The 13,196-nt window shown below is 32.3% G+C and overlaps 1 long non-coding RNA gene across 1 annotated transcript; it reads right to left on the minus strand.

The window, feature by feature from the left end:
- Positions 1 to 4,235: 4,235 nt before the first annotated feature.
- Positions 4,236 to 8,807, minus strand: LOC143067618 (uncharacterized). The gene is made up of 3 exons (XR_012975985.1): positions 8,700 to 8,807; positions 6,597 to 7,429; positions 4,236 to 5,101 (listed from the first exon to the last, which is right to left on the minus strand). It is a non-coding gene; the product is annotated as an uncharacterized LOC143067618 (long non-coding RNA).
- Positions 8,808 to 13,196: the final 4,389 nt, after the last annotated feature.

Below are 13,196 nucleotides of genomic sequence, written 5' to 3' on the forward strand. Positions count from 1 at the left end.
TAAAATTTATCACCTTTGTAGTAATTGCAAAGTAAACTGCTTGAATAATTAGATCATATCAATGACTAATAATGAGCAGAATAATATAAGAAGATGTGGTATGAGAGCCAATAAGAAAACTCTCCATCTAAGTCACTATTCGTAAAAGTAAACCATCATAGGCCGAATTACGGTCTTCAACACGGAGCATTGGCTCACACTAAACAACAAACTATAAAGGTCCCCAAAAACGACATCCAAGTTACTTCTAGTATATATATTACAAAGAAAATTGAGTAAATTGAGGTTATACCTAAGAAAAAAATCAACCCTGCTAATATAGCTATAACCGAATATAAATAGACTTCCAAAGTAAGCTCTCGTTTGAGAACTGTGTAAAGTAGGTTACATTCAAACAAGCTACCCTTTGGCAATAAATGTATAGAATGAAGATGTTTTATTAATAAAATTATGTTCTCTCTATTCAAATTGCTACCCAAGCATCTTAAAAATACTTCATTATATTGAAATGAAAATTCAATGACTTTCTATCAAAGAATCTTGATCATATTCTGAGATTTAAAAAAAATGTTTCCTTATTAATAATTCATTTTAAAGCAGAAAGATCATTTTGTCTATTTGACTTGGAGGTTTCACAATTGTATGACATTATTTTTGATCTTTCAATTTTAATATGACTATATACTAAACTATATCTATTTTCTTGTTAAATTATATACTTTTCTGATGCACAAATCAGTCTTAATTTATGTATAATTGCACTTCAATTATTCCATTATTCCTATGCATATTTATTATAATGATTTGGCCTTGTATGTATGTTTCTTTTTTTATCTACTAGTAAATCACATCCGAAATGAATGACAGACGGACATATATACAAAACTTAATGAATAATTGAAATAAAGATGTTTGCGTTATAACGCAAAGGTTTGCGTTATATCGCAAAGGTTTGTGTTATAACGCAAAGGTTTGCGTTATAACGCAAACATAGGAAGAAAAATAAAAAAAAAAATGTGTGGCGCTAATACGCTTCCGTACTTTTAAGAAGTACTTTATCTTTTTTTTTTTAGCGAAATCAAGGTAAAATGTGTCCCACCATATCTTTTTATCCATAAATAATAATAAATAACGACAGTCTTCCAACTCTTAGTTGTATAAATCAATTTATTGAGAGTGTTGGTTCTGGTCCTTACTCAGGTCTTTAAGATAAATATCAAATACATTAGATAACTTGTGACGTCACTTGTAAACCACAGGCACTATTGACACTTGTCTCTGAAAAAAGCTCGTTATATTTGGTTTCTGTATATGTCATATTTGTCTTTCGTACATTGTTTAGTTCATAACTCAGGCCGTTATAGTTTTCTCGTTTGAATTGTTTTACATTTGTCATTTCGGGCATTTCAAGTTATAGCTGACTGTGTGTAAGGACGTATATAAGTTGTTAGTTTTACGTCCTTGCTGTGTGGTATGGTTTTGCTCATTGTTGAAAGTCGTACGGTGATCTTTAGTAGTTTAATTTTATGCCATTTGGTCTCTGGTGGAAGGCTGTCTCCACAGGCCCTGGTTTTAGAAAACTACACATACTGGTAGACAAACATTGACCATCAATATCTACACATACTGATAGACAACATTGACCATCAATATCTTCTACAAACTGGTAAACAAACATTGACCATCAATATCTACACATACTGGTAGACAAACATTGACCATCAATATCTACACATACTGATAGACAAACGTTGACCATCAATATCTTCCACATACTGGTAGACAAACATTGACCATCAATATCTACACATACTGGTAGACAAACATTGACCATCAATATCTACACATACTGGTAGACTACATTGACCATCAATATCTACACATACTGGTAGACAAACATTGAACATCAATATATCTATATACACATACTGGTAGACAAACATTGACCATCAATATCTACACATACTGGTAGACAAACATTGACCATCAATATCTACACATACTGGTAGACAAACATTGACCATCAATATCTACACATACTGGTAGACAAACATTGACCATCAATATCTACACATACTGGTAGACAAACGTTGACCATCAATATCTTCCACATACTGGTAGACAAACATTGACCATCAATATCTACACATACTGGTAGACTACATTGACCATCAATATCTACACATACTGGTAGACAAACATTGACCATCAATATCTACACATACTGGTAGACTACATTGACCATCAATATCTACACATACTGGTAGACAAACATTGACCATCAATATCTACACATACTGATAGACAACATTGACCATCAATATCTTCTACAAACTGGTAAACAAACATTGACCATCAATATCTACACATACTGGTAGACAAACATTGACCATCAATATCTACACATACTGGTAGACAAACGTTGACCATCAATATCTACACATACTGGTAGACTACATTGACCATCAATATCTACACATACTGGTAGACAAACATTGACCATCAATATCTACACATACTGGTAGACTACATTGACCATCAATATCTACACATACTGGTAGACAAACATTGAACATCAATATATCTATATACACATACTGGTAGACAAACATTGACCATCAATATCTACACATACTGGTAGACAAACATTGACCATCAATATCTACACATACTGGCAGACAAACGTTGACCATCAATATCTTCCACATACTGGAAGACTACATTGACCATCAATATCTACACATACTGGTAGACAAACATTGACCATCAATATCTACACATACTGGTAGACAACATTGACCATCAATATCTACACATACTGGTAGACAAACATTGAACATCAATATATCTATATACACATACTAGTAGACAATCATTGACCATCAATATCTACACAACAAGGTACTAAAAGCTTAACATTTGAAAAATGTCAACAGGCCGCGAACTTCCGTGATAACCCTACTAAAACTTCTTATGTCGTAAAGATAACACGTGTACATTTGTTGTCGGAATTGTTCGTAGCTGCAGGCCTCTAGAAGAATGTCAACCGTAATAATTTCGTTTACTAATGGAAATATAAGACTCGCAGTAAATGATAAATTATGAAAAGCATTTCCTTAATAACTTGTTATTTTTTTCCTATATAAAACTTATCATCCAGATAGTAAATTTATAAAAAGAAACTGATGAAATGGCATTTTAAACGCTAAAACATGAAAAATAATTCGACAAGAACTATCACTATATATATATATATATATATATATATATATATATATGTGTGTGGCATTAATGCGACACGATGTTTCACAGGCACTTTGTCTCAGAAAAAATCTCATATATACCTTAATATAACTATCAGATCTGAAAGCAAAACTTGTTTACAAACCAGTCTCAATATTCTTGGTAGATATTGCTCGAATTCGAAACTACATGTTAATGTTAAAAAATCAAAGGTATTAGTATTTAATTCTAATGGTAAAACACATCTAAATGAGATTATCTATAATGATAATACCATACAAACCGTCTCCAAATATTGTTACTTGGGAATAATGTTAAAGTGTAACTTTAACTTAGCTGTATCCTGGAAAAAGCTAGGAAAGCATGTTTTAAGATTAAGAAAACAATTGGATTGGATCCTTGTTAACGTTTAGAAAAAATATTTGATTCATTAGTAAGTCCGATATTGCTGTATTGTAGTGAGATTTGGGGTGTTATGATAATTCGGGAGACAATTCTATATGGAATTCATAAAAGCAAGTGTAGGTGTTCTAGAAGCTCATGCTGCTTGTAGAGCCGAACTTGGCAGGCTACTGTTGTCACGGGTAAAAAATCGCATTTTCTTGTATTTATAAATTTTTCAAACATATTTTAAAGTCTGAATATATACAGTCGTGTTTTACACCATTATGTAGATAGATTAATTTAGATTTATGGCATAGAAGACAATTTGAAGCATATTCACCGGCATTGGTGAAAAATATGCAAATTCGTTTGAAATGAGGAAAAGGTTAGAATATGGGAAAAATACACTGACTACCAACCAATTAAAATATGGCATTCTTATATATAAGGGCGTAATTAAACATTTTTGTCGTATTTGTTATAATTTATTGTGTGTCACGTCGGAAGTTGTCTAGTTTTATGAAACAAATGGTATGTCAATGCTTTCAATGGAGTTTGAGATGGTTGGAATTAACCCTGTTCGTCAATCAGCTTTAAAAAACGATAAGTTTATGGAAATTGTTTTCTTTTATTTCAATAACATAACAACATCAGATATTTGATAACAATATTCATTAAACGTTGCATCAGCTATGTATACACAATAAATAATAATAATAAATAATATATATAGTAAATAGTTATTGATCTTTACTGAACTGTAATATTGAAGCCGTAACCATGCGCGATAGATTTTATCCATCTTTTCTTCATTGGCAACGGAAACGTCCACACTTAGTCTGATAATTTCTGGAGTATATTTTCTCACTTCTATACCAACCATCATCATTTCGAAATTAAACAATTATTCTGGGTCTTTGCGCGAAGTGTATTCGTTTGTTGTCTTTTCTGTTTTTGGCCCAGATTTGTATTGATATATGAAAATCAAGGGGGCGGGGCTCAGACCCCCTTTTATTGGAACATTTTTGTTAATTATATAGTAAATCCCTTAGGCATGATTGGAGCGGTACCCAGTGGGCACCCCTTATGAAAATATCTTTGATCTGCCACTGGATATGAAGCAAATGCATAAATGTTTGGAAAAGCACATTTTAAAAAAAGTCACTGTTTTTATTTAAACTGTTCTTTCGCGATTCAGTCTGTGTTCCTGTGCATTGCTTACAACTATTTTGTAATATAATAGTATATTCAAAACATAAAAACACATACACAGCGGTTGATACAACACTTGGAATGATGTCCTGGTGTAGAAAACCATACATGGAATAAATAATGATTACCCCAGGTCTGATAATGTATATACAGAATATATATGCAGACAGAATTGACCGGCAGACATAATTCTGATACTGGCATGATCCACATACGTTGTCTTCATTGCAAGGCACAAAGAAATACATTTCTTGCTGCTTTTCTGAAGAAAAAAAAAGAGAAAAATCAATAATTTGCAAATGTAAATACTCCTTGCATGCTAAACACGACCAATAATAAAACAGAAAATGGCATCATTGACTGCACATTAAAGAACCTAGGCAACAACTCTTTAATGAAGTATGGCGCAAAGCAAACTTTCTGTACCTATTCAATTAAAAAAAAAATATTCAAATTTCTGAACCTAAAACCAAGTCGACATACCTTGCACAACAATCTAGTATATTTAATATCCCAACTTATGTCCGTCTGTCTGTCCGACCCATGAAATTTTATTTACATTTACATAGGAACATGCAAATTAGAGCTTCATGAAATTTGGTATTAAGTTTATGCGAACATGCTACACCGTTTGATGCGATTTCACTTTAACACTTTCAATATCTCATTTTAAACTTCTTGTTTACAAAATAATTAACGTGGCCATGCATGAAATTATCGTTATATATTTACCCCCAATAAGTACGAATATAGGAGCTTCCTAAAAATTGAAGTTTATTGTAAGCATGCTATGCTGTGCGATGCATTTTCACAAAATAACTTCCTGGTTTTTAATGTTTAGGGTGGGGTCTTATGGAGGGGTTAAAACGATTTGCCAAAAAAGAATCTCTATTAGTTGTCTTTCAAGCGCTACTAACACAAACATGATTCCATATGTCTCCAATTGTCAACGATACAACAAAAAAGCATTAAATTAAAAAAAAAAAAACCCAAATTACACCAAAGTACCATTGAATTAAATTAACACCCGTCCGATATTAAAAATGTATGCTGACAATGAGGTAGGAGTTCCTAATTGCTTGGGTTCGGGATATTTAAATATGCAGTCACGTCCGATTGGATTTGGAGCGAACTGAAGGGAGCGTGCCATCTCTAAACTTAGTGGAAACCTTGTAAAATCTTTTGAGGGGTCTATGCCTTCTGTAAGGTACGATGTCTATCCCTTTCAAACAAAACCTCTTTTCCAATACATGCCAAACTACCCGTTTATCTTGGACAACCCAGTTTGTTATGCCTACCTATTAGATTTATTGTCAATTCGATCTCTTATGAATCTCCCCGGAAATATTTCTAGAAGGACGTGAATCAAAGAAAAAAAAATAAAATATTGAAACTATAAACTGTTGATTACTTTAGTATACTGTTTAGATTTATTTTTTTTGGTTTTATTTGTGTTTTGTTTTGTTTGTTGTTGATATTTGTTATTTTATATTTATATTTCATTCTCTCAAATGATTTGTGCATTTTATATTTCTATTTTATTGGATGCAATATAACTTTGAATAGTATGGCATTGCAATTTTACAAATTTTTATTTTAATTTCTTTTCTTTACCGACTTGTATTATTGTTAAATCAAGTATGTAGATGTTGTTTACATGTGACGTATTTTTCTCTTTTTTCTCGTCTTTGAGCTCCTCTATCATTGACATATACCCAAGTCTCCTTTTATTTATATCTTAAAACTATATTAATCACCTGTTGTCTTTCTTGATCGAGAGTACACCACCAACAGTGCAACTCCCATAGGTATGTATAACAAAACATATTCACATGCAATAATGAGAAGGTGCTCATTCGGGTTAAGACCACAAGCCAATGGCTTTAGTTGAAGGTTTGATGTCAGTTCAATTCCATTCGGTTGGTAAGGGGTTGTCAAACTTTGAAGGGCAATAACACTTAGCGTACAAAGAATTGTGTAAGTGAAAAACACATATTTCAGAATAACAATTTTTGAATTTCTATAATGCACACCAATAGCGGAACCAACAATTACAGCTATTGATAAAACGCCACAAAACATTGGAATTGAATAGAAGTCATTGCATTGTATTGAGTCCAGTTCCGGTTCCGGTTTTAAGTAGGCGTGTCTAGCAACAAGTATATTAGCTGAGCAGTAACATATTTGGATAAATCCAAACAAATTCGTCCACCATAGACTCCAAACTGTTGTTCGACGTCGCTTTTCATAAAGTGGATATAGGAGGAAGAAGAATCCAAAGAGCAGCGATAGAAAAATGACGGTCATCTGTACCACTTCAAACATCTGCATTAGATCATAGTCAGCTTTAAGTCTCCGTATTATCTTGATGATAAGGATGTGGATTCGTGGATTGTCAGCAATAGTTGGAAGATCTGTGTGATTCATTATCGAGGTGTTGTTGTTTTTATTCTGTCAGTGTTTGGAGATCTGTGTGATCTATTGTAGAAGTGTCGTCTGTTAACTCTGAGTCTACCAAAGATAAAGTGGGAAAATCATGTATTACCTTCTGTCGAATTTAATTGGTTCAGCGTTCAATGATTGTGAATGACTGAAAAGAGAACAAACACACTGCAAATTTCACAAAAAAATAACTCGCTCCATCATATTGTCTTACAAAATGTTGCACGTCTATTATGTTTTAATTAGTTTATATATTTTGTAAAGCAGATGCAAATGAAAGGATACGTTCATTATACCCGCCATCGCTAGTCAATGGTTATGATCTAGACCTTACGTGTGGCAAACACAGATTTTCTGCCATATTCAGAGAGTTTCTGTTGTAACACATTATATTTGCCATTAAAACACTATTCCGAGATAAAGTAACGTATCCACCAATTCTATTCTGGTAATCATAATACCATTTCTTATTATCAAATATCTTCCACCCTTTCCAAAAAACAACAACAATTTTTGTATTTGTGCTATATTAACACTAAGTGACCATTTGGAGATATAGACTTACAAAGACACAAAGTATCAAGAAATGTTTGTAAAACAGATACAGCTTCTTTGTTGCATGTTTGTTTGTTTTTATAGTGATTAAGAATATAACACGATATTGACTGCTGTAACCCTATTTTTGACATGTTTACCTATTATGTCTGTTTGTTTTGTTCACTCATCGTTGTCAATATACTGGAATTTGATGCGACTGTCATATACGTGAGAGGTTTAGCTAGCAATAAAACCAGGTTCAATCCATCCTTTTCTACATAAGAAAAATCCTGGACCAAGTCAGGAATATGACAGTTCGGTTATCCATTCGTTTGATGTGTTTGAGCTTTTGATTTTGACATTTGATTGGGGACGTTCCGTTTTGAATTTTCCTCGGGAGTTCAGTATTTTTGTGATTTTACTTTTTTATAAATTAAGAATTAAAAATAAAAAATTCCTTTATCTGTGAATTATCGATATTTTTAGTTTGACATTCATTTTCATTCACATTTTCTTGAGTAATTCACCTTTTTATTCATATAATAATCGCGAATTTTGCATAGAAGAAACATACTGAAAATTAAATTGTTGCTTCATTTTATTTGGCAATGCATCAAATGGCATTAGAATCAGCATTAAGTCCAATTAAATTGATGTCTGAAAAACGGCTAAAAATAAGACAGAACACGACTAAACAGAATCTGTTATTAAAAAGTGATAAATTATTGCTGTTGTAAATGAATATATATTAACATACATTGGAACGATGGTATTTCATGCAACTAGTAAAAAATGAAAAACATAGAAAAAAAAGATAGAAAACGTTGATTTTTGCTTAGTTTACAATCATTTTAAGATTAAAAAATAAATAAATAACATACCGTGTGACGTCCTTTCTTTTACTAAGCTTATATTTCCTACCGTATGACAAGTAAAACTGATAAAAAAAACCAACAAGGTGTATATCTAACCATACCCGGAAGCAGCCAGAGGCAAATATAATACAAGAAAAATAAAAATAGTACCACATGTTTTTAATCAATCTTGTTAAATTCAATTCCCATGTGGTCTAGAAGATCGATATGGTTATCATCAAAATAATGTATTCCTCCTTTTTTAAAATGTTTTCACTATAAAAAATTATAAAATGTATCAAAAGAAGTTGTTTGAATGTCATAATTACGAAAATTTTCATTTTTGTTAATCGTCCGACTTGATGATAAATTTGATGTTATACATAGTGGCTTAACTCGGCCAAATCTGACTAAATACAGAACTTTATTTCCTGCATTGCTTTATTTTATATAAACACATCCATTTTAGGTTAGTATGATGATATTTTGAGACAATAGTATGTAAATATTTTCAAAAAACAAATACATTTATTTTTTTTACGAAAAATCTTAAGTCCTTGGATATTCTATTTTAAGATTTCTCATTTACATTTTTACATTCCTTACTTCCAACATGACATTTCTGAGTTTCAAGTGGACATTTCTGAGTTTCAAGGTGACATTTCTGAGTTTCAAGGTGACATTTCTTTGTTTCAAGTTGACATTTCTCACTGCCAAGATGACATTTCTCTGTAACAACTTGATGTTTCTCAGTTTGAAGTTGATACAGTCTTACGTTCCAGCTGGACACTTCTCAGTTCCGACTTCTATCGGTTTTTAGACTTACACGACAAAAGATATGTTGCTTTTGCAGAATTATAACACCTAATTTGAAAGAAATTAAAACTAGGTGAGCGTTAAAGTTTGGCACGTAAATACATGGCAAGATTCTGGAGATAATTTCTGGGTTTACTTCTCGATCATACATGATTTTTCCGAATACGACAATGGATTTCAAACAGACGGTACGTAGAAAGTGAAGGTACTTTTTCCAAAATAAAATAAACAAAATTGGGAGAGAAGGTGTATAGAAAGGAAATTTAAAAAAAACATGAGGAAAAAAAATAATTAAAAAAAAAACAAAACCCAACAGACAACACCAAGGCTAAAACAAAAATTCCGAGAAGATTTACAATGGGAAACTTGGTTATCTCACCTGATCTCACCTATCCTTTTCTGCTATTTACCAGGTGAAAGTTCACGTAAGAAACATTATTTGAGGTAACCATAAAAAATAGTTTTTGCAAGATACAACCTAGAAAATGGAACATTGAATTGTATATTCTTAAAGGATGTCTGACATCTGTAAGAAACTGTTTGTTTAATGAGGTAAATATATAAAGTTCTATTCCATTTATATTTGTATCGAAACTGCAACCTTCCGTTCATCATTATATGTGCCTGATCGTCACCTGATCATATATTTCCTGATTTATTCGTTTAGTAATCTTATACATATTTATCTATTTTAACAGCTGAGAAGGGTGTGCTTACTCTTCCTGAGCACACGAGATCACCCACAGATTGTTGTGGGGTTCGGTTTATGTTGCTCAAGCAGTCTATAGTTTTCTATGTTGTGTTTTGTGTACTATTGTCTGTCTGTTGATCTTTTTCTTTCATAGCCATGAAGTTGTCAGTTTATTTTCGACTTATGAGTTTGAATATCTGATATCGTTCGCCTCTAAAAATTTCATCATTAGTCTGGTTATGTCACTGACGTTTTTTGTTATGTTAGTAAAAGAAGTCATGCCTTGTTCACACGTACATTTAATTCGAATTGAATTTAAATCAAATGCGAATCGAATTCGCTTATCGCGTTCACACACTCTTCTGAATGTGTGTGTCCTAAATAGATGGGTAAATATTCACATAATTGGCTCGTGGACCTTCATTTTATTGGCAACTCTACAATATAACCCTATTCAAAAAGCACAAAGACCCTCTTTAAAGGAAACTTTTAAGAATTTACATAAAGGAAACTTTTAAGAATTTACAAGTGATTAGTTAAGTTTACAGCTGTTGATGCTTGACATTTTTAATACACTATATTCATAATAGCGTTACCTCTTCACAAAGCGTAACTAAATCTATTATAGTTTTCGCCAAAAGGAAATATGTTAAACTCTCTTTTTTTGCAATTCGCGCCGATCCTCTTTCAAGTATTGAACCAATCACTAAACTTTGATAAGAAAGAAATCATATCTATTCATTGTTAATGATTTGTTTACTTCTAGATTTTGTACGGTCCACCATTTCCCAAAGAGATCACTGTAAAAATTTTACATGATTTCATTTAATACTTGTCCAGTTTAAACTTTTTTCTACACTCCATATTTAATTCACGTGCACAAAACGAACCGTTAGAGTAGTTTTATCTTTCGGTCATTGAAATGGGACATTACAAGATGTTTGTTTCTGATTTTTCCGAATGTTTTTAATGATTTTTTTCAATGCCAGCTTTCTTCACAGACGCAAGCACTATAAGTTAAAAAGGGAGATACCGACAGTGAATTCAATTGAAGGGAATAGCCGAATATCTACTTATTCATAATGGTACTGAACCGGAAGGAAATGTTATAGAACTAGCTCTAAGAGTCCAAGACAAAACGGGTAAAATTATGCTTTTCCGGTATTGGATTTCATAATTTTTTTCCAGGTCTAACAAAAGATTATTATTGCATACAAACTTGTGACAAAAACTTAATAGTACAAGGTGCGATTCCAATCAGGTTATGTTCAGTGCTTTTGTCATTCACTCTCATTGCAGTAAGAAGGAGACTAATCATGTTTTCAATGTTTAACTTTTTTAATAAGAAAGGATGATAGCAAAAGTGTGTTTTTAACTTAGGTATAGGGTTTTGTTTTTAGTTACCAAACAAAAGCAATTAAAGGGGTACTGCGGATAAATCTATCGGTTTTCAAGAGCAAAATTGGAAGCGCGTCATCCCTACAATGGCTTCCATTTATTAACTGGCGTAATGGGGAGATAATTTTGACGAAGTAGAATCCTGACTGTGTGTACCTATATGCTTTTAAAATATTCATGAAATATTTACAGATAACCTTATGTCTAACTGAGTCAATTTTATTTCAAAATGTTCTTGATATTAATGGTTATGGATAATATCTGGTTGTACAAACTGTTCCTATGGGTACAAATTGTGCCAATTTAATAGCAGACGTGTTTCTGTACTATAACTAGTTTTATAGCCAAACTCATTAAAGACATGTATAATTTGAATTTGAATTATAAATTCAACAACTATTACCGTTATCTGATTGATATTTTTCGTTAGATAATATAAAGAATTCTCTTTATATACTGCCGAAATTCACCCAATGAAATTCCTTTAATAATCAAATACACAGTGTAGATACTATTCTGTACGCTATCCGGAAGTCGCGATTTTCGAAGCGAGAACTTTTTGGATCACATTTTAAATTTGATGGATATACTGAATTAAACGGTATTAGTTGACCATCTATATGTTACAGTAAATAGGTGAAATTAGGAATTACATGTATTTACTAAAATTCAGGAATTACATGTAATTCCTAATGCACTTAGTAAATACAAGTAATTCCTGAAACTGCCCAGTTATTACCAGTAATTCCTAATTTTTAAATGCATTTTTACAGCTATTTACTAACTGTTAAAACAATGTTAGTAATATGGTCAGCTGGTCAAAAGTTTAGGTTATTCTGAATAGAAGGTCAGTGAGTACTATTTAAAAGTGATCATTCTATAATATATTTTGATGTTAAACTAAAAACATATATGCAGATATATAGTGACAAGGTTAAACATATTTGTTGAAAATGGCTAATGAGAAAGAAAAAATATTTACAGAGGAGTTATTAAAAATGTACAATGATTATCAGCTTGTAACATCAGTTAATCAAATCAGTGCTATACCCGTGGTGAATAGTTCATTACCTGATAGTCAACCAACCTCTGAAATATCTGACACGTCTGATAGGCAACCAATCTTCGAAACACAGGATAGCCAACAGAGCTCCTATTTCGAAGCTGCACTACTGGACATCATAGTACCTCAAAGTAACTCTGTAGATGATGAAACTCTGAATGAGGTGCAATGTTTACACTATGAACGTGAATGCAACAAATGCTCTGCATTTTTTCAGACTGATTCAATATTACAGATCTGTTGCGACATATGTGTCCGTTCGGAATGCATTCAACGGGAACGTCATGCCAGTGGCTCAAACTTGTCAAAGCAAGCCGAAAAGATGGTTGCCCGAAGCAATCAAATTTTGAGACCTGTACAAGTTGGTGATAACGTTACTGTTCCCATTCCTAGTGTCGATAGGGGGCGTGGAGATCCGAGAAATCTTTTGTGCATAGTTTTGGAACATGATCAGACAAATGACCAATTCAAACTCGGCTCAAAGGATGGAATTTTAAATGGATCTTACTCGAGGAATCAATTTACTTTTTCACCAATTCATTCGTTAGCTTTGCAA

Source organism: Mytilus galloprovincialis, chromosome 3 (genome assembly GCF_965363235.1).
Source record: "Mytilus galloprovincialis chromosome 3, xbMytGall1.hap1.1, whole genome shotgun sequence".
Classification (NCBI taxonomy): domain Eukaryota; kingdom Metazoa; phylum Mollusca; class Bivalvia; order Mytilida; family Mytilidae; genus Mytilus; species Mytilus galloprovincialis.